The sequence below is a fragment of the Nycticebus coucang genome, chromosome 2 (assembly GCF_027406575.1).
Source record: "Nycticebus coucang isolate mNycCou1 chromosome 2, mNycCou1.pri, whole genome shotgun sequence".
NCBI lineage: Eukaryota > Metazoa > Chordata > Mammalia > Primates > Lorisidae > Nycticebus > Nycticebus coucang.
The window spans coordinates 32,822,965-32,842,707 of record NC_069781.1 but is presented as its reverse complement, the minus strand read 5'-3'; the positions used below and the strand labels follow the sequence as shown (position 1 = coordinate 32,842,707).

The 19,743-nt window shown below is 43.1% G+C and overlaps 1 long non-coding RNA gene across 2 annotated transcripts in view; it reads left to right on the top strand.

The window, feature by feature from the left end:
- LOC128569001 (uncharacterized) overlaps nucleotides 1-19,743 on the top strand; it is a 188,063-nt gene that overhangs the window by 66,840 nt on the left and 101,480 nt on the right. For both annotated transcript variants that reach the window (XR_008375264.1, XR_008375262.1), the window contains exon 3: nucleotides 17,798-17,962. This is a non-coding gene — a long non-coding RNA (uncharacterized LOC128569001). The remainder of the gene's footprint in view (nucleotides 1-17,797; nucleotides 17,963-19,743) is intronic.

Here is a 19,743-nt window from a genome sequence, read left to right as displayed (position 1 = left end):
TATTTACCATTTCCCAACATCCAAAGTGCACAGGATAAGTGCTTCCAAAGAGACAATTAATGGTCCCTGAAACTACACATTTGAACTCAGTCTGAGTCACACCAAGGATTTAGTGCTGCAGGAATTCTCTCAGTGGTAATAGATCATGACGAAATCTGCAGGGGCAAGAGCCTTGCAAAACAGCCTTGACAGGACAGAGCCTTTGAACTCACCCACTTCTGTACAATTCCAAATTGATATGTCTATTTTGCATTACTTGAGTAAAATCCAGATTTAGAGTTGAGAAGACAGTTTATTTCTATGGACCTCAGTCTCTTAATTTATAAAATAAAGAATTATGATAAGGTCCCTTCTAAGGTCCTTTCCAAAGGAAAAGTTTTATAGCCCCCAAAAATTGAAGGCAAGAATTCATGAGGACTTGTGACCAACTAGGCATCATGCTAGAATCACAACAGCTACAGCCTCATTTAATGTAAACAGCAAACGTATAAGCTGATCCCATTGGGCAGATAAGGAGATAAAGTTTATAGATATTACATACTTTGTCCCAAGTCACAGATCTATTAATCATAAGTAAGGGGCAGAGTAAGAATTCAAATATTAATTCATCTACATCATTGATTCTCAACTGGTAATGATGTCACCCCCAAGTAGACATAAATGTCTGAAGACATTTTGTGTTGTCACACCTGGGAGATTTCTACTGGTATCTAGTGGGTAGAAGCCAGGGATGCTGCTCAACATCCCACAATGCACGGGACAGCCCGAAGTATCAGTAGTTCTCAGGCTGAGAAACCCTAATCCGGATAGCAGACCCAAGTGACCTGCAGATGACCTAAGTCACTTGTCAAATTCAGAAAATATTAATTAGGCGTTGCTACCCCCATCATTAGAAAAGAACAAATACATACCCCCAAAGTGTTGTGGCTATTGTCTATGTCTGAGCATTCTGTACTGTATTCCATCATATGTCCACATTTATATAACAGAAAACAAAATTTTCAAAGACTCTTCCTCCCAAATCTTTAGGTAATACCAATGGTGCTGGAAGACACACCATGCTTATTCCCTGGCTTCACATACTCACTGACTTATCGCTTGTAAGCCATGAGTTTGGGAGTCCCACTTTGAACTTGATTTTAGGTGATAAGGGGTTGGAGTTAGATCTGTCAGCAAAACAAGCCATCTTTGTAAGTCTTTTGACAGCAAAACTTATAGCCATGAATGTAAAAGTGTTATACAAGAGAGAGGAGAAAAACAAGTAGATTGTGAAGAAAGACCTCAAAGTTATCTACTTTAGTCATCTCATTTCGGAGATAAGGAGGCCAAGGCCCAGAGAGGTTAAGTGACTTGCCAGAAATACACAGAAGTAAAGGTCAGGTTGAAAGATCATACAGCACTCAGCACCAATTAAAAAAGTATTTCTCGGGAAGGTAAACAGGTCAGCTCAGAACCCCCAGTATTCTAATCCCCAGCCAGGTGTTGTCTGCACAGCTCCTCTCAGCCTGTGTGGCAGACCCTGCTGTGACCTAACCCACGGGCCACTTCCCCAGGGATGGATCATCTAAGCTAGTCGTGGTGATCTCTCTCCTGTTTGCCAGTGTCTGACTTAGGCCATAATGTAGCCATGGCCAGCAAGACCTAAAAAGGTGAAAGCCTTTATGGAAAGGAGCCCCCCTTTTGGCTGTGCCACTCAATTTCCCAGTTTGAAAGCAGTTTTGAGAGGATACAATGCAGGAAGTTATCTAGGGCCATCATTTTGTCAGCCTGAGGCCAAAAATCTAATTCACCGTGGATGCAGATGGAAAGATAGAAAAGCCTGGGTCTGTGATGACGTGGAGCCCTACTTACCCAGACTTGGAACCTATCTCCTGTCTTCATGACAAATGACAGAATAAATAGGTATAAGATACAAAGTGCTGCTAATTGGGATTTTTATTGCTTGAGTCTAAAGACATCTTAACCAGCACAGCCTGGCTGACACCTAGTAGTGGAATGATTTCAAGGGTATCTTCTTGCTCTGTATAATCTTTAAAATTCAGTCCAGAAGTTACCTTTAGTTCCTCATGGGAGAGTTAATCATTTTCTACTTGCTGGGAATGCAATAGCAAAAATCAGATATGGGAGCAGATGAACTCTAAGGCTGTACACACAATGAGCTTCTCTAGCACCAAGATAGTGTAGAGCAGTTATTTAAGAGAATTTTATCTAGGGTGGGACCACTGGGGTTCAAATGGCTCCTCCGATCCTTACTAGCTGTGTGATGTTGGGATTGTTCAGCTTCTATTTCCTCATTGGTACAACTGGGATAATTTGTACAAGAAGTAAATGAAGTATCTGTGTAAAGCACTTTAGAGAGTACCTTGCACAAAGGCTTACTATATATTTGGGGTTTTTTGCAGTTTTTGGCCAGGGCCAGATTTGAACCCGCGGTATATGGGGCCAGGGCCCTACCCCTTGAGCCACAGGAGCCACCCTTTACTATATGTTTGTAATAATTACTGTGCTGCCATCATGAACCTTTTACTTTGAGGTAACTAGTTCTGTATAAAATGCAAACTATCAGAGAGGAATGGTTGATCTGCCGGAGATTTCAGTTGCAAATAAAACCACTTGACCTAATTTAAACAGAAAAGATTTATTAAAAGTTATGCCTCCAGGAATAGCCTCCAAATCACAGTACACAGCTGCCCCACAGAGACATAACTGGGCTGCCCACGTGGCTGGGCAGAGACCGGCAGCTCACCTCAGGGATGCCGGGTCTGGAGGGCATTTCTGACACCTCTGCCTCTGACACCTCCCAAAACTGCATGCACCTGTATCAGCATCCCTGGGGTGGGTTTCATGGCACCCCTTCTTTGTATCACTGGCCTCCAAAATAATTCTAGTGTCTCTAATTAATGGAATTGGATTCCTATGTCTGGTTCCAAGCTACAAGGGAAGCTGGGAAGTCAAGGTTGGAGGAGGGGAGAGTGCCATGGACAGGGGCAGGAGATGCAGGGCCAGAGTGCTGGCCGTGGAGACAGAGAAGAGGGCACTGAGCAGGGAGTTATGGCAGAGCTGGACTGGACACCACCTGGCAATCGATGGACAGAGGGGAGGTGAGTCAAGAGGACACAGGGTCACAGTGAGGATTCAAGGATCAGGATTGCAGCAGCTTTTGCTGGTGGATGGTGTGGCCATCTGCTGGTGGCGGGGGTGGGGGGGCAGGGCACAGAAAGAACCACAGGCAGGTTTGGGGCAGCTGATGGATAGATCCCCTCCAGTCCTCCGTGTTGGTCCGGGTGACTTAATGGGCTCTGCCCCCATCCTTGTCAGCTGCAGGAGTGACTTCCATCCCCTAAGCTCTGTACCAGCTGTAGCTGGGTGTCTTTTGAACACTTCCTTTCCTGGCTGGTGGCTGGTGACTTGTGGCCTCCCCACAGCGAGGGGGGCCTGGAGCAGCTGGTGCTGCAGCCAGACGTGGAGGCAGCTAAGAAGAGAGTGGAAGGCACAGAAGGCACTATGAGGAGCTCTGAGCTGCCCAGTGGCTGTGTGACCCCAGGCAACTCAGTACCCTTCTCTGAGCCTTAGATTCTCCAGCTACAGCTTGGTGAAGAGGGCAAACACTTACTACAGACATGCCTTAAGTATTTCAAGCAGTGCATGTGGAAGTGATTCTTAAAGCATAAAATCCTTTAAGAAGAGTGAAGGGAACTAATATTTCTGACTGGATAAGTTAAGGAAAGATTTGGTGGGGGAGGGGGGATCATAGATCTTCCCCCACTTCTCTCAGAGATGATCTGAAGGTCAGAGAGATGGTATTTTGAAAAGTTTTCGTCCATCTTAATTGAGTCCATCCCTCCATAGCAAAAAGTAGGCCACAAGAGTCAGAAAATGTATTGTTAGCTCAATAACCTCAAGGTTCACATTTCACAATATGCAGGGTCAAAGACATTTTAATTGGAAGAATTTCTGTTATACTGAACTATGTGATCTTCCAAGGAAAATAATTCTTGTACAGACATTTGCCTTAAGATTAATCAGAAAGAAAGAGGACTCAGTAATCATTGGCAGAGAGAAACCAAGGAGGAGTCCAGTTCTTACCTTCCCCCATGCAAAGAGGCTCGGGGGAGAGTCTTTATGAGATGAGCAACTGCTCCTCAGTCAGACAGTGTGTGAGAGACTGGGAGTCAAATCCACATCCATCTGGGTGTGGAGCCCAGGCCCTTCCTGCCACACCAGCAGGAGAGAGCCGTGGCGCCTTGGCCTCTTTCAGCCTGGCTGCCTCTGGTTTTCTCCCCTCCCAGACTCCTTCCCTACCCCCAGACAGACAGACACACACACACACACACACACACTGCCACCACTACCAGTGCCACGCATGACATCCAAGTTCCACCCCAATAGCTGAATGAGGCCTCAGTTCAGGAAATGTCACCTTCCCTGTCCCTGCCCAGGAATGGCTCAGGAGAGGGGAGACCCTCCACAGCCCCTGCCAGAGGGGCTCCCAATGTTGCTAAGGAGACAGTCCTAGAGGCATGTGACCCATCTGCCAGTACTTGTCAGGTTTGGGGTGGTGGGCCCCCTCCACAAAGACCTCCCACTCCATCCTGGAAAGTGGGTACCTGGGAAGAGGAAATGTTCTCAGAGTGTCTGGGATGTCACTCCTGAAGAGCCCTGTGGGACAGGTCATATGCTGGGAGCACTGGGGTGGAAGGGAGCAAAAAGCTCTGCACCCTAGGGAGTTTGGGGTTCCCCAGCCCCTGCTTGGTTTCCTGCCATGCCGGGTGCTGGCCCGGTCTCAGGTGCTGCAGAGGGTGAGTGGGGCTAGAGGAAGGCCGGCTTATGACTGCTAGTAACCCCGGCTGCACATGATGGTGGCTGGCTGCCAGTTGGCTCCCTGACAAAGACTCCCAGCTGGCAACAGCTCTGCAGTCAGACAGGCCACAGCTCCTGGGCTGTCGGGGGAGGATGGTAAGTCCAGAGCCTACACAAGGAGCACCCTCCCAGAGACAAGCTAAGTTGGGGCAGGACTTCCTATGGGCCCTCAGCTGGTGGCTGGACTAGAAAAAACACAACATGTGAAGCTTACTCACCACCCCCGGCACGCAAAGCAGCTTCTCATCCATTATATCACTTCATCTACCTGACAGCCCGACCTCGCCCCGGGCACACTGCTTCAGTTATTGTCTTTTTAACATGAGCAGACTGACAGCACCTAGTCTGCTTTCTAGCCAGGTGTCTTCAGACAATATATTTAACTTAATTGTGCTTCAATTTTCCCACTAGTCAAATGGGGTTAAAATAGAACCAACCGGCGGCTCCTGTGGCTCAAAGGAGTAGGGCACCGGCCCCAAATGCGGGAGGTGGTGGGTTCAAACCCAGCCCCGGCCAAAAATTGCAAAAAAAAAAAAAAAAATAGAACCAACCTTACGGGATGGGTGGGGAAATTAAACAAGTTAAATCACCTAGAGCACTCAGAACAATGGCTGGCTACGTACAGAGTGCTAGGTAAACACTAACAACTATTATTCTTTCTGTAGTTATTATTAATCACGGGGGCTGTCATGAGAACCAGCAAAGTCGTAGCAGCCAGTATTGATCACATATTGACCATGCTACTGGCACCAGGCTCAGTCTTTTACAGGAATTGCCTTGTGGATACCAACCACATGCTGAGTGCAGTACCTACCTCAGAGAACCCTCACAAGCAGTAGCCACCATCATTATAATCCACCCTTTCCCCCATTCTACAGAGGAGGAAACAGTTTAGAGGTTTAATGACTTGCCCAAGGCCACAAAGCTAGTAAGAAGGGGGCACTTAGATAAGAATGCAAGTCTTTTGGGACAGAACTCCATGATCCTACAACACTCATTTTCTCCTATCTCCTCCTCTGCCCCCGTACACCAGTATTTGCTCCATACTTAAACTGCCTTTCCTGCAGGAGACACATCTGCTGCTCAGCTGTGCGTGCCTGCTCGGCTGCAGCTGTCCAGAGCTCCCGCACCAGCCTCCAAATGGTTTTTCCCTTTTAGGAGCCAAGAATAGGCTCCAGCGGGCACAGAAAGGTGCAAGGGAATGAGATGGGGTTGTAGACATTCCCAGATGGGGTTGTAGACATTCCCAGGAAGCAGACCTGACCCCCTCCAGCTCTGCCTTCAACAAGAATGAGATGGAGTCACTGATGCTTGAGGGGCTCACAGCTGGCCCCAATTCCAGCCACGCCCTTCCACCCAAACATCCCTTTGCTGTGACTCTGTGGTGGAGCCCTCCCAGAAAGCTCCAAATCCTCCCTACGTTGAGAAAACCCAGGCCACAGTCACCAGCAGCCAGCCACGGGGTGATAAGTGTTTGCCCGCACGTTATCATACATGCCAAAGGCAACATTTTTCTAGAGACAGAACCTCTAAACTGTGGGCAAGTCACTTCCTCTCTTCAGGCCACAGTTTCCACATCCAAAATGTTGAAGTAATGATACTCATCAATGGGGTTGCTCTAAGGACTGAATGAGATGACAGGTGTCAGAGCACAGGACCTGGCCCCAGTGACACAAGCAGGAAATAAGTCAGCACAAGGCACGTGCGCCCCAGTGCTCACTAACCAGCTGAAACCAAACAACCCAGAGCACCAAGGTGGCTCATGTTAAGTGAGCAAGAACAGGGTGGCACCTGTGGCTCAGTGAGTAGGGCGCCAGGTTCAAACCTGGCCCCAGCTGAACTGCAACAAAAAAAATAGCTGGGCGTTGTGGCGGGCACTTGCAGTCCCAGCTACTAGGGAGGCTGAGGCAAGAGAATCACCTAAGCCCAGGAGTTGGAGGTTGCTGTAAACTGTGACGTCACAGCACTCTACCAAGGACGATAAAAGTGAGACTCTGTCTCTACCAAAAAAAAAAGTGAGCAAGAACACAGAGAAACAGACCTAAGGGACAATCTGTGTGACATTTTGGGGGGGAAGCACTTTAGGGACAATCCTTAAGGTCTGCTGGCAGATCCTTGGAGGGGCTGGTTCACCCTCCACCTCCAGGGCCAGTTAGTTTGGCCCAATTTTGCCTTTTCCTCTTGGATTTCCATAATATCTTCTCCCTTTTTCTCAGAGACCTGTCTTGGCTACCTTTGACTGAGTTTCTGTTCCTTACAGCTAAAGAAACACAATTCAAAGACTGAGGGTGAGGCGCACAGACAGACTACGCCTGACTGACTTGTCCTGTCCCAGGAACTCATGTGCCTCAAGTGATGGCTGATCTTATTGTTTAGAGTGGCAATGACACTGTTTCACACAACTTCCTTACAAGATCTGAACAGGAATAACATGGTTTGGAATGGAATAGGAAGAACAAGGACAAACGTTTAACTCCCTCTCCCGCAAGGCACTGCGGTAAATGTGTGTCCCTTAATCTTTACTGCAACCCTGTAAGATAGGATTTACGCTCATTTTAAGGTGACAAGATGAAGTCCTCAAGAAAGTAATTTCTTGTACCTTTTTTTTTTTTTTGCCACTAGAAACCCTGAGATTCCACTACAATTCTCTTCTTCGTCTTCTTCTTCTTCTTTTTTTTTTTGTAGAGAAAAAGTATCTACGAAGTCACTTCCTCTCTTTAGCCCACAGTTTCCTGTGTTGCTAAGGCTGGTCTTGAACTCCTGGCCTCAAGCTATCGTCCCACCTTGGCCTCCCAAAGTGCTGGGATTCCAGGCAAGAGACATCATGCCCAGCCTTTTATTGAAGTCCCAGTTTTGAGCCCAAGTTTCAATATGAAATAGAAAATATGGGGAACACTTCAATAATATTCTTCTCTCTTTTAATTTCTACGGGTCCAGGAGAAACCAAAATCTATCAGTGAATTTGGCCTGATGAACCCCAGCAGAGATAAGAAGGTCCCCAGAGACTTTGCAAGTCCTACAAATTATTACCCAGGGCCCCCTCGATGCCTAGGCCTAAGAGGAACCATTTGAGGCTGAGCATACAGGATACACAGTTACTCAATTCAACAGAATGCTAATTCTCAGTGAGTTGTCACACCATCGGCATCAGATGAATAACTCTGTGACCATCAGATGATTGTGACCTGATGCCTTGCCTGCCCACATACAACCAGTAGAAGCAAGAATGAAACTTTGTGAAAAAAATGAAATAAGTCTGCATTGTCTTAATGGAGAATAAATGACTTGATTTTCTTTGCTAACATGAATATCACCAATTTCAGCTCTATCTCATTTTCTTCTCCTTGCTGTACCCAGCTACCTAATACTGAAGCTTCTGATCTGCCTGCAGGATCAGCCTCCTTCCCAAATAAGTTGCCAATTCTGACAGGAGCAGGAGGTAGAATCAGTAGCCTTTGTGTTCCATCCCTTGATCTCATTATGATCTTAGAAGCTGGTCATATTCCCAGATCCAAGATCTGGTGTCCCAGCCTCAAAACCAATGCACTTCCCGGATCCTACCATCCAGAAACCTGAATGATTTCCAAATAATAATACAGACTCTGGAGTTAAAAAGACTTAAATTCTATCTCTTCCACTTAACCTCGCATAGGGCCAGTATATAGGATAAGATAATCAACAACGCTTAAATTCAGCAACTTAAAATAAGAAAGATTTATTTCTCATTGCAATACACGTCCAGCATAGGTCAGTGAAAAGCAGTGCTCCATAGTCACTCAAGGACCTAGGCTGAAGGGGGTTCCGTCTGACGATGTTACCATCACAACATATGGTCTCCAGGGATGCTAAGATGGGGGAAAGAGGGCAGAAGGATCAAATTTGAGACTTTAGCCATCTTATCCTAGAAATGATACAGCTGCTTCATTCATAGCCCTGGCAACCTACAGAATCCTAGGAATTATAGCCTTCCCTATTATCAGGGTAACTGCATAAGACTAAATAATTTCACTATAGCCAAGAACACAATATATAATTCTATTATGTAGTTACTTTCTTCCTTTAAGGTTCCTGCAGGTCCAATAGACCAAAAATCCATTAAGTTAGGGGAAGGCCCTGTAGACTCTATAACCACTCATCAAGACTCTATCCCCCTTCTCTCCCAACCTCACTGCCATCCACAATGAACTGGCTCAGCTCACCAGCCTGGGTTAATGCCCAGGACCCTCCTTTCTGGTCAGCCTTGCCCTGTTTTCCTTCCTCATTTTTTATTTTTTGGCCCCCATTTCCTAGCTTGAGCCCTTAGAAGAAACCAGTGAGGAGTAAAGTCTTCATTCTTATCCAGTTCTCGCCAGTCCTCCTTGACAGCATCAATCCATGTTTTTAGCAGTGGGGTCATCTTGGATCCTCAAGCTCCTTGGTGGCCAAAGGACCAAACAATTCATGGTCATAATAAATTTGCTGCTGACAATAGTCACTCAGCTGTCCTAAGGAAATGATTGGGTATGTAGAAAAGGGTTAGTACAAAAATGCTTATTAAAAGCATTGTTTATAATAGCAGATCATTGGGAATAACCTAAATGTTCAAAAAAGGGGAATGTTTATAAATGTGTTGGTTCTGCCTGGAAAAACCAGGCTTCCTAGTGTAATAATGTGAACTGGGAACTTGCCTGGCCCCGGGTTCACAGTGGGACCTACTCTCATTTTGTTTGTCCTGCAATGGTATTTTCCTGAGTGGATGTTATTGGCTCCTTTGGGGGGCCATTCAGTAGGGAGCATCTCTGTTGGGCAACCAGGGCCCACCTCACGTGCAGGTGGGCAGCCTTTGCTAGCGCATTGGTGCCCAGGCCAACTGGCTGTGATCAGACTAGTGAGCTCCACCCACCCCCTCAGGTGGCTCTAGTCTCTAATGAGTTCCCCTCCAGTCAAATTTAATGGAATGGAATAGTATGTAGCCTTTAAAATGGGTATTTACCACAAGGTTTTTAAAATATGGGGAAATACATAGGAAATACTGTTTTAAACATTTATAAAATGGAATCTATAACCTGACACATGCTGTAATATAGATAAACCTTGAAGACATTATACTAAATGAAACAAGTCAATCAAAAAAGGGCAATTTTTATATGATTCCATTTACCTGATGTATGTAGAGTAGTCAAATTTATAGAGATAGACAGTAGAAAGGTGGTTGCCAGGGGCTGGAGGGAGGGGGGAGTGGGGAGTCATTCTTTAATGGGTATAGAGTTTCAGTTTTGCAAGATGAATGAGGTTTCTGGAGATTGACACTGGTAATGGTTACATAACAATGTAAATGTACTTAATACTGTACACTTAAAAATGGTTAAAATGGTAAATTTTATTTTATGTTAGAAACTGAACTTATCTCAAATATGTAAGTGTGTGTGTGTACACGTGTAGGGGACAGTGTTCTGCCCTTGGTAGTGAGGGGAAGCTGCTACCGTTTCTTCCCAAATGTTCTTTCTTCAGCTAGTGCAAGGCTCTGCAAACTATGGTCCTCCAGCCAAATCCAGCTTCCCGTCTGTTTTTGTAAATAAGGTTTTACTGGAGTACAGTCATGCTCATTCATTTTCAGATTGTCTGTGACTGCTTTTGTGTCACAATGGCCATTGAGTAGCTACAACAGAGACAGTATATCTAGAAAACCTACAATAATTTACTGTCTGACTCTTTATAGAAAACATTTGCTAACTTCTGCTTTAGTGCATTGGAGCACATGTGGAAGCCACAAGAATGATCAAAACTTTACCCTGGATTTCAAGTCCAGTATTTTAAACCAGAGTTCACAGGCCTTGGGATTCCAGAGTTGGTGTCTCTTCTCTATTCTATTATTCTACAGCTTCTCAATAGGCTCAAAACCTTCCTTCTAGACCTGCAAGACACCTCAGGGAGCTCCCCCAGGCCCTACAGATGAGGGAGACCAAAGGAAAAAGAGGCCTGTGATGCATCTGATATGCTCTTTCTGGAGTTACATTGCCCAAGACCTTCCCAGGTTACCTGAAAATTCAAATGTACTAGACCAGGTGGAAAGGAGTATGATGTCACATGTACAAACATAGACATGTTTTTAAAATCTGAAAGAATATGTACCAATAAATTTACCATAATATCTCTAAGTTCTAGAATTATGGATTTTAAAATTCGTCTCTATAATTTGTTAATAGTTTATGATTGTTATAATGAGTATGCATTACTTTTATAGTCAGAAAATAGTTATTTTACTATTTTTAAAAATTATTATTAAAAAAATAAAAACAAGTTGAAGCCCAGGAAGAATCACATGGGAGACATCTCAGCAGAGTCAGAAATCTGGGTGACCTTTAGCCAGTCTACATTTGTTTTCTTGATCTGCGCTCTTCTCAGAATAAGCTGAAATCTGGCAAACCCAAACTTTTCATGAACTGCTCAACCACATGACTATAAACTTCATTTGCCCAAGCATCCTTGCTCTCTTGGGAACTTTTGTGCCCTCTGGACCTTTAAAAGCAGCCTCTAAGCTGACATATACTATTTTTTTCTCCATTTTGGTCATAGGTTCCCTTTTCAAAGACCTCAGATGTTAGTTCTGCAGAGCAGTGGAAGTCAGACCTGGATTAGGCTCTGCCACCTGGCCGAACTGGGATGAATTATTAAACCTCTCCTCTATAAAAGGGAGCCTCCAAGTGGAGGTTTTTTCCAAGTTTTTGGTGACCTGTAGGAAAAGAATTTCAGGACACACCACGTAAGCCAAGCAAGTGATAGCTTATTTAAAAATTGAAAGCGAAAGTATACTCTCAGAGGGGAGAACAGGTTGGCTTGAAAATGAGCAGCTGCCCTGGAAGGAAGTGGTTTTTGGTCTTTTGAAGTCTTATTAATTGAGGGGAGAAATAGTCAAGGTTAAGGTATGGGCTTTTACTAAAAACTTGGGTAGTAATTTCCAAAACTGAGTTTCTCCCATTTTCATATTTTATATGGTTGTCTCAGAACAGTCATGGTGATTTCAAGGGCAGAGGCATTTTCAGATCACAATGTAAATGATATTGTAATTAGCCAGAGTTCACAGTAGGTGACTGAAGTAGCTGACTGAGGGGAAGCCAGTTCTTGCCTGGGGTGATCAGCCTCTCCGTCAGCTTCTGCCTGAGGGTTTGTTTCCTTTAACATCTGCATCCAATCTTCAAGTCCTTGCATGGGTCGCAGCCCTGACTCCTAGCTTCGTACTTTAACAATGCTACCTTTGAAGGAAGAACAGATTCTCTCCTCTTCTGCCCACTTACCTCCTTCTTCTCCCAAGAGGACTAAATACTAATCTGAATTGTAGACAATGACAGGGTGTTTCTGTTAGTGGCAGGGACTCTGGGTTCAGAGCTCAAGTGCATTGGTGATTCCTCCCTCCTGCGGCCTCCTTTCCTGGGGTGAGAGCGGTCAGAGAAGCAGGGCCTTCCCTGCTATGGAAGGAGCCACAGCCATCTCACGCTCACGCTTTGATTTCCTACCAAGTAGCTGGTCAGAGTGGTGACATCCTAAAATGGGGGTTTGAATTTAAGGAGAGGAAAAAAAGACTTTGTCTGCCTATATCACAGGAATCACTACTAGGTTTTTGGCATAAGCCTGGATATTTTCTTTATATTACAGAAGCAAGACATGCTTCTTACAAAATTTCAGACAATGTTACCTCAATCCATTAAATCTCACCACTACTCCTTACAACACCTCCCTCACAGAGGTACAGAGAAGATGAAATGAAACTAAAAGGGATAGAGCAGCTAACGTCCAGCTACGTAGTGGAGGCATAATATCAGGGATTTTTCTTTCTCCTCTCCTCCTACTTTCTTCATTCTAATCTTAATCTTCTTCACCTAATGACCATAGTGTTTATAACACTGAACTATAAACACCTCATTTACTAGACCTCAAGTGCCCAGAGGGACTGAGTGATATTTTCCTCATTCACTATTTAATTCCCAGAGCCAAGCACAGTGCCCAGGATGTAGTAGCTACCCACTTAACATTTGATGACTTGAAAGAATGAATAAACAAAATTGATTCTCCAGACCTCCTCCTCCGACAGTCTTTCCTGTCCCCGTTAATAGCATCTCAATCTTCCAGCTTCTCAGGTCAAGAACATAGGAGGGCTCTCTTTCTCTAACAATTCACATCCAATCCATCGGCTCAGGTTGTATCTGGAATCCCACCAATCCCCACCACTGTGTGGCTTCTCATTTCACACGGAAGATAAACCAACGTTCCTGCAGTCACCTTCAAGTCCCTTTCCATTTCTCTCTCTCTGACTCCGTCTATTGCTTCTCCTTGACAAGCCTACTCTGCTCCAGCCACATTTGCCTTCTGTTTGTTGCTCAAACACGCCACATGCTCTCTCCAATCCAGACTCCGCAATGTATGTTTCCTCCACCCAGAATGGTCTTCCCCAGATATTGGCCTAACTGGTCTTTTTTAGGCCTCTCACTTCAGATTCTCTAACCAGGAGACTCTGATGGCAAGTCAGGTCTTTGGGTACCAGAGTTAGTTTAAAACCTCTATCTAAAAACTTTTAAAAGGTCTAGCTACTCACCTTTCCCTCAGTGCATAGCAACGCAGGTCACGTGGTCTCTTTGGGATGAATAAGTGAAACATTTATCATGTAGTACACTTACGGTGACATTGAAATGTTCTTCCCTAGTGGGTTCTGGCCTAATCTGGAAACTGAGTGAGAGACATTTTTCCACTTGACAACTAGTGTGAGTCTTCTGCTCTCCAGCTCTTAATTTTTTTTTCTGGTTATGAAAATCAAACAATATACCATAGGTGCTGTTTATCTTTCTTTCCCCTGGCCACACCCACACCCACTTACTAGCCTTACCCACGGATCTCTGCAGGCCAGGCCCCTGTGTGCTTCTTCTACCTTCCTGCCCATTAGGTGACTACATCTCCTCTGCCTCTGCCATTCTGGAGTCCCATCATCCCAGCTGATCCTGAGGATCCCACTCCATGGCAGCACGTCCCATTTTAACCTCTTTATAATGCTACCTTTGAAGGAAGCATGAACAACCCCCACCATTCAGCTTTTCAACAATACCAGTGACCCCCCTTATAATTCTTCAGTGATAAAGTTGTCCATCTGGGTCCTACTGGTAGGACAGCTGATAGATCTCATATAATAAATCCATGCTAATGTTCCCACCTCCCTAAAACTTCAGGCCCCTTCCTCATTCTTTGCCAAGGAAGTTTCAGCTTTCCCACCTCATTTAATATATGCCACTTTCATTAAGGAGCTTTACCAGTGGTATAGAAGGGCCAGTTCTGGGTGTCCTTGCCAGGACATTAACTGCCCAGTCATGAGATAGTGGTCCCCATATTAATAAATTCCACCCCCTCAAACCCTGATATCCTACCTTCCCCAATTTAACATCCCCCAAGATCCATTTCAGACATGTTGTCCTGGCTCCAGCTAGCCAACTCCTACAGTTTTTTTTGTATGTGCATTATAACCTCATCGAGTGGGACTGTATTTTTTTACTCAGGCTCTGCTGTAACTTGTCCCTAATTATCGGACTGAGGGCAATGAAGGCAGGCAAGAGCACATCTTAAGGAGTACAAGTGCTATCTCGCAAGGAACCTGCCTAAGGAGAGTTTTCTGCAAGGTTTCAGTCAAAGGGCAATTGATCTCTAACAAAGATGAAGGGACTGATTCTGCCACCTTCGGGTTCAGAGGAATCTGGAAATGTAAGATTCTCAGGCTCATGCCCCCAAAGTCCCCATCCACGTATTGGTTCCTGCTCATTTCCTAACAGGGCCCTGACTTTACATCAGCCTGGTGAGGTTCTACAGTCTGTCTTGTTTGTAGCTCTGCCACTCCTAAATCCTGGGTCTGATTTTCAGTACTGTCTGCCTTGAGGTTATAGTAGTTGAGATTTTGGTTAAGGTGTCAAAGTCCTTTTGACTTTCATAACATACCTTGAATTGATTATTGGCTGACCAGAGTCTGACATTTACCTTCAACATGGTTTCTAAAGAAAGTAACATTTACTAAAAGCCAGCCAACTTCACAATTCTTAGAATGTGAAAAAAATACTATTATTATTATTGTGTCTTTTGGGTACCTTAGCTAACTCAAAGCCCAGTGTTTCAACCTTCCACTGCACCCCCTTCTAATCCAGCACCAGTGAGAGTCTTAGCAGTTGTGATACCCCAGCATGAAAGGATTATCACCACCGTACCTACCACTGGCAATGGGATGACAGGCAAGTGAACCAGTTTCATGGTCAAGCCTGAAAGTCAGTTTTCTAGGGACACTCCTAGTATTAATTCTCCTAGCCTAGACTCCCCCTCCAAAGCAGAGCCTGCAGTAAGAGCTCAGGGAGCATGAGTGAGGAACTGGGCCTCTTTGAGTACTTGCCATGGCAATGGCGGCTCACTTACTGCCTATGGAGAGAGCATGTTGCTCTATAAGCCTATATCTTGCTCTGTAAACCTACCTTTTTCTTCCTCAATAAAATTTTTTCCATCCCTTACTTTAAAAAAGTGGGTGGGGTTGGGTAGGGTGAGGAATTGGATAGAAAGAAATAGAGAAAGAGGAAAAGCCAGTATGTTATCAAGTTAGTCACCCCTTTGACCAACTGGACCTTCTGAAGAGGCACATAGATTATAACATAGAATTATCTGCCCAAGAGTGAAAAATGAGGGCAGAGGGCATTTACCCATCAGCTCCAGTCCCTCACTGTGAAGAGCTCCCCAGAGAGTGTTAAATAATCCACACCTGCAGGCTGCATGAGTACCAGGCAGACATCCATGCGGTGTGGAGGACTAGGGAAGAAAGCAGGAGCTGTTCAGTGCAGTGAAGCAGATGCTGTCCGGTCATACCTGTGTAAATCCAGCTGCCTAGCAACGGCATCAAAGATGGACCAAGTCTTTGATGGTCCACCACCCTTTCCCTGTAAAGGGTCAGATAGTAAATGTGTTAAGATTTGCAGGCTACACCTGGCCTGTGTCATATACTCTTTTTTGTTGTTTTACAATCCTTTAAAAATTGGGGAGTGGGGAGGATGTTCTTAGTTTGGGGCTTTAAGAAGACAAGCCACAGCCAGAACTGGCCTGTGGACTATCCGTTGCCACCTCCTGGTAGAGAGGCCTCCCCTGATGACCTTATTTATGAAAGAACCTTGCCTTCACTGCTTTCAAACTCCCTTCTTGCTTGATTTTTCTCTGTAGTATTTAGTGTTTTCTAAAGTGTTTTATGGTTTACATATTTAATGAGTTTATTATCTGGATGCTTCGAGAGAATGTCAGCTCTATACAATACAGGATTTTTTTTTTTTTTTTTTTTTATTGTTGGGGATTCATTGAGGGTACAATAAGCCAGTTACACTGATTGCAATTGTTAGGTAAAGTCCCTCTTGCAATCATGTCTTGCCCCCATAAAGTGTGACACACACCAAGGCCCCAACAATACAGGATTTTTTCATCATGTTTGTTCACTGCAATATTCTAGCATGTGGAAGAATATGTGATCCTTAGTAAGTTCTCAATATATTCTTGTCAAATACATTAAAACAACACAATAGCATGCTTGTGTTTAGCACTTTATAAATGGCAAGGGTTTTCAATATGTATGTTAGCATCCATTTTTGTTTAATCTTCATAATCCCCTTTTCAGGCAGGCAAAGCAGGTACTAGTATCCTTATTTTGCAAACAAAGAAGAAAGGTTAAGTAATGGAGACAGTGTTTGGAATAGAACTTTGGATCATGTAGACCTTTAAATTCTGGCTCTAACACTGTGATCTTGCAGAAACTGAACAACCTCCCTGCACCTTTGGGTGAAGTAGAGATAGTAATACTTGCCTTACAAGGCTATGTGAAGATTAATCGAACTAATATATTTGGAAAGCAGCAGTAGCATTTAGTACAGAAGGTGTAAATTGACAGCCTTTTAGCAGAGAACTTACATCTCTATGTATCTCTCCATAAGAAATTGGCAAAAAACAGCCATCTTTATAAATTTGAGCCCAAACCACAGGAAGAAAAGGCACCAACACAACTCCACTGTCTGCAGGCACTGTTTACACCACCCACATCACTGCATTCAAGCTGAATTTTGTTTCAGCTTGGTTCTGTCCACAAGTGTGTTAAAACAAAGACTTTTTTAGGCAGGTGTTCAGTTTGGCTGCAATATAAGCTTCTTCTTGTCAGTTGTCTTTCTCTAGCTTGATGTGTTTATTAAACTTGTCTGGACCCTGTAGACATTTTATATAATCTACCCCTGGCTTAGTGGTAAGAGTTTTTGGCAGCAGCCAGACCTAGTTTGAATCTTAATGCCACCACTTATTTAATCTCCCTGAGCCTCAGTTTGCTGGGCTACTTTTGCCTCCTTAATACAGTGTGTCCCAAACTAAGACACTTAAGCTCCCGGATTTTTAAGATTCTCAATCTAGTCCCTTTATTGATTTTCCCAGGGGATCCCAACTGCAGGTGTATAGATGAAATGAAGAGCCAGTTCTGTTTGCTCACAAGGCTGTAGTCTTATTTACAGGAGAAACTGTGGCATTCCAAGCAGATTTCCTCCAATCTTTGCTGCTGCCACTACCACAGAATGACCACTGTTGGTGCTTATGGTAGTTAGTTCCCAAAGATGGCCTCCTAATAATCTATGACTCTGGATGTTAACTCTCTTCTGTTAAATCTTGGACGGCCTAGAACTAACTTTTGACCAGCAGATATGACTGAAGTGATACTGCATGTCTTCGAAGGTTACGTTGCCAGAGATAAGGCGGTTTTCATCTGGCTCTGTTAGAAAATGCATTTTGGCTGGAGCCAGGTTTCATGTTGGAATTCCAACTATTCTGATACCACTATGCTATAATTCTAACATACCCATGTAAATATACCCTGTAGGGGAAAATCAAGCCCTTGGTTGACAGTTCAACCTTTGTTCCTATTCAATAGCCAGCTCCAATATGCTGGACATGAGAGTGAAGAAGCCATTTGGACATTAACTCACTCAAGTCTTCAGATGACTCCAGCACCAACCACCAGACAATTGCAACTGCATGACAGATCATAAGAAGAACCTTCCTGCTGAGCCCAGACAATCCCACAGAAGAATGAGAGGTAATAAAATGGCTACTTTAAGCTATTCTGTTTTGGAAAGGTTTGATACACAGCAACAGATAATAGGTACAGGACTGCAAATACTGTTGTCTGCTGGCAAATCTGAAGCCACATGGCTGAGGCTGAACTTTTGTTTCTAATTGCTGCTAGCATGGCTGGTGAATTTTTGCCCAAAAGGCACTATTCCTCAAAAGCAAGGGAGCATGACACTTCTCTGTATCATATTTGAAGAGGGTTGCTCCATGGCAAAATTGCAGTGTTACAGGCCTTTATAATAGTCCTATGGATTTTTTTTTTTTTTTAGCCAATGTGACAAACTGAAGTCTTCTAATTTGAGTGTTTAGACCATTCACCTTTAATGTTATTATTGATATGATAGAATTTTAAACTACCATTTTGCTGTTTATTTTCAATTTGTCTCATTGGTGCTTTGTTTGCTTTTCCTCTTTTTCTGCTTTCATTTAGATTCATTAACTTTTTTTAGTGATTCCATTGTATCTCTGTTGTTGGTTAATTAACTACAACTCTTTAATGGTTATCTTAGGATATATACTGTTTATCTTTAATTTAATCACAAGTTATACCTTGTGATTATACCCTCAAGTTATATTATACCATTTTGCATATAAGAAGCTTAAAACAATACACTTCTATTTCTTTCCTCCTGAACTGTGTGATGCTATTTTACTTTTAGTTGTATTTTAAATCCTACAATTCAATGAATTTTTTCTTTAGTCAATTATCTTTTTAGATGACTTAAATAGTAAGAATAAATATCTTTTGTATTTTCTCATTTCATTACCAGTTCTAGTGCTCTTCATTCCTTTGTACAGATCCAGATTTCCATATGGTTGTCATTTGCCTGTAGTTAGTGTTTGAAGAACTTTTTAAAACATTTATTGTAGTGCAGATCTATACTGCATAATGATTAATTATTCTACCATTTGCACAATTTTAAAGGTCTTTATATTAATTTTCCAAGATATTTTCACTGAGTATATTTTCTAGTTTAATAGTTTTACTTTTCCTTTTACTTCTTTAAAGATGCTGCTCCTCTCATTTCTCACCTGCATTATTTCCTGCAATAAGTCTATTGTCTTTTTATATTTGTTCCTCTGTACATAATGTACCCTTTTCTCTGACTATCTTTTAAGATTTTTCTCTTTGTCACAGGTTTTTGGTTTTCTTTTTCTTCTATTCTTTTTTTTTTATTGTTAAATCATAGCTGTGCACATTAATGCAATCATGGGGCACCATATACTGGTTTTATAAACCATTTGACACATTTTCATCACACTAGTTAACATAGCCTTCCTGGCATTTTCTTTGTCACAGGTTTTAAGTAATTTTAATTATGCTATCCCTTGGTTTGGTTTTCTTCATGTTCATTGAGATTCTTAGAATTGTTTGTTTATAAATTTCTTCCACTTTAGAAATGTTCTGGCAATTATTTCTTTAAATATTTTTTCTTTGGTCTTTATGGACTCAATATGTTAAAATACTAGGCACTCTTAGGCATGTCTTTCTTTTGGGGATTTCAATAATATGTATTTAAATTTGTCCCCCTGTTTATTGATGCTCTGGGGTGTGTAATAGATTTTTTATTTCAGTCTTTTCTTTTTCTCTGTGTATTTCATTTCAAAAATTCATAAATATTTTCTATTGCTGTATCTTTGAGTTCACTAATATATTCTTAAACAATGTCCAATCTGCTGTTAACTTCATCCAATATGTTTTTTCATCTCAATTATCATAGTTTTCAACTCTAAAAGTTATATTTG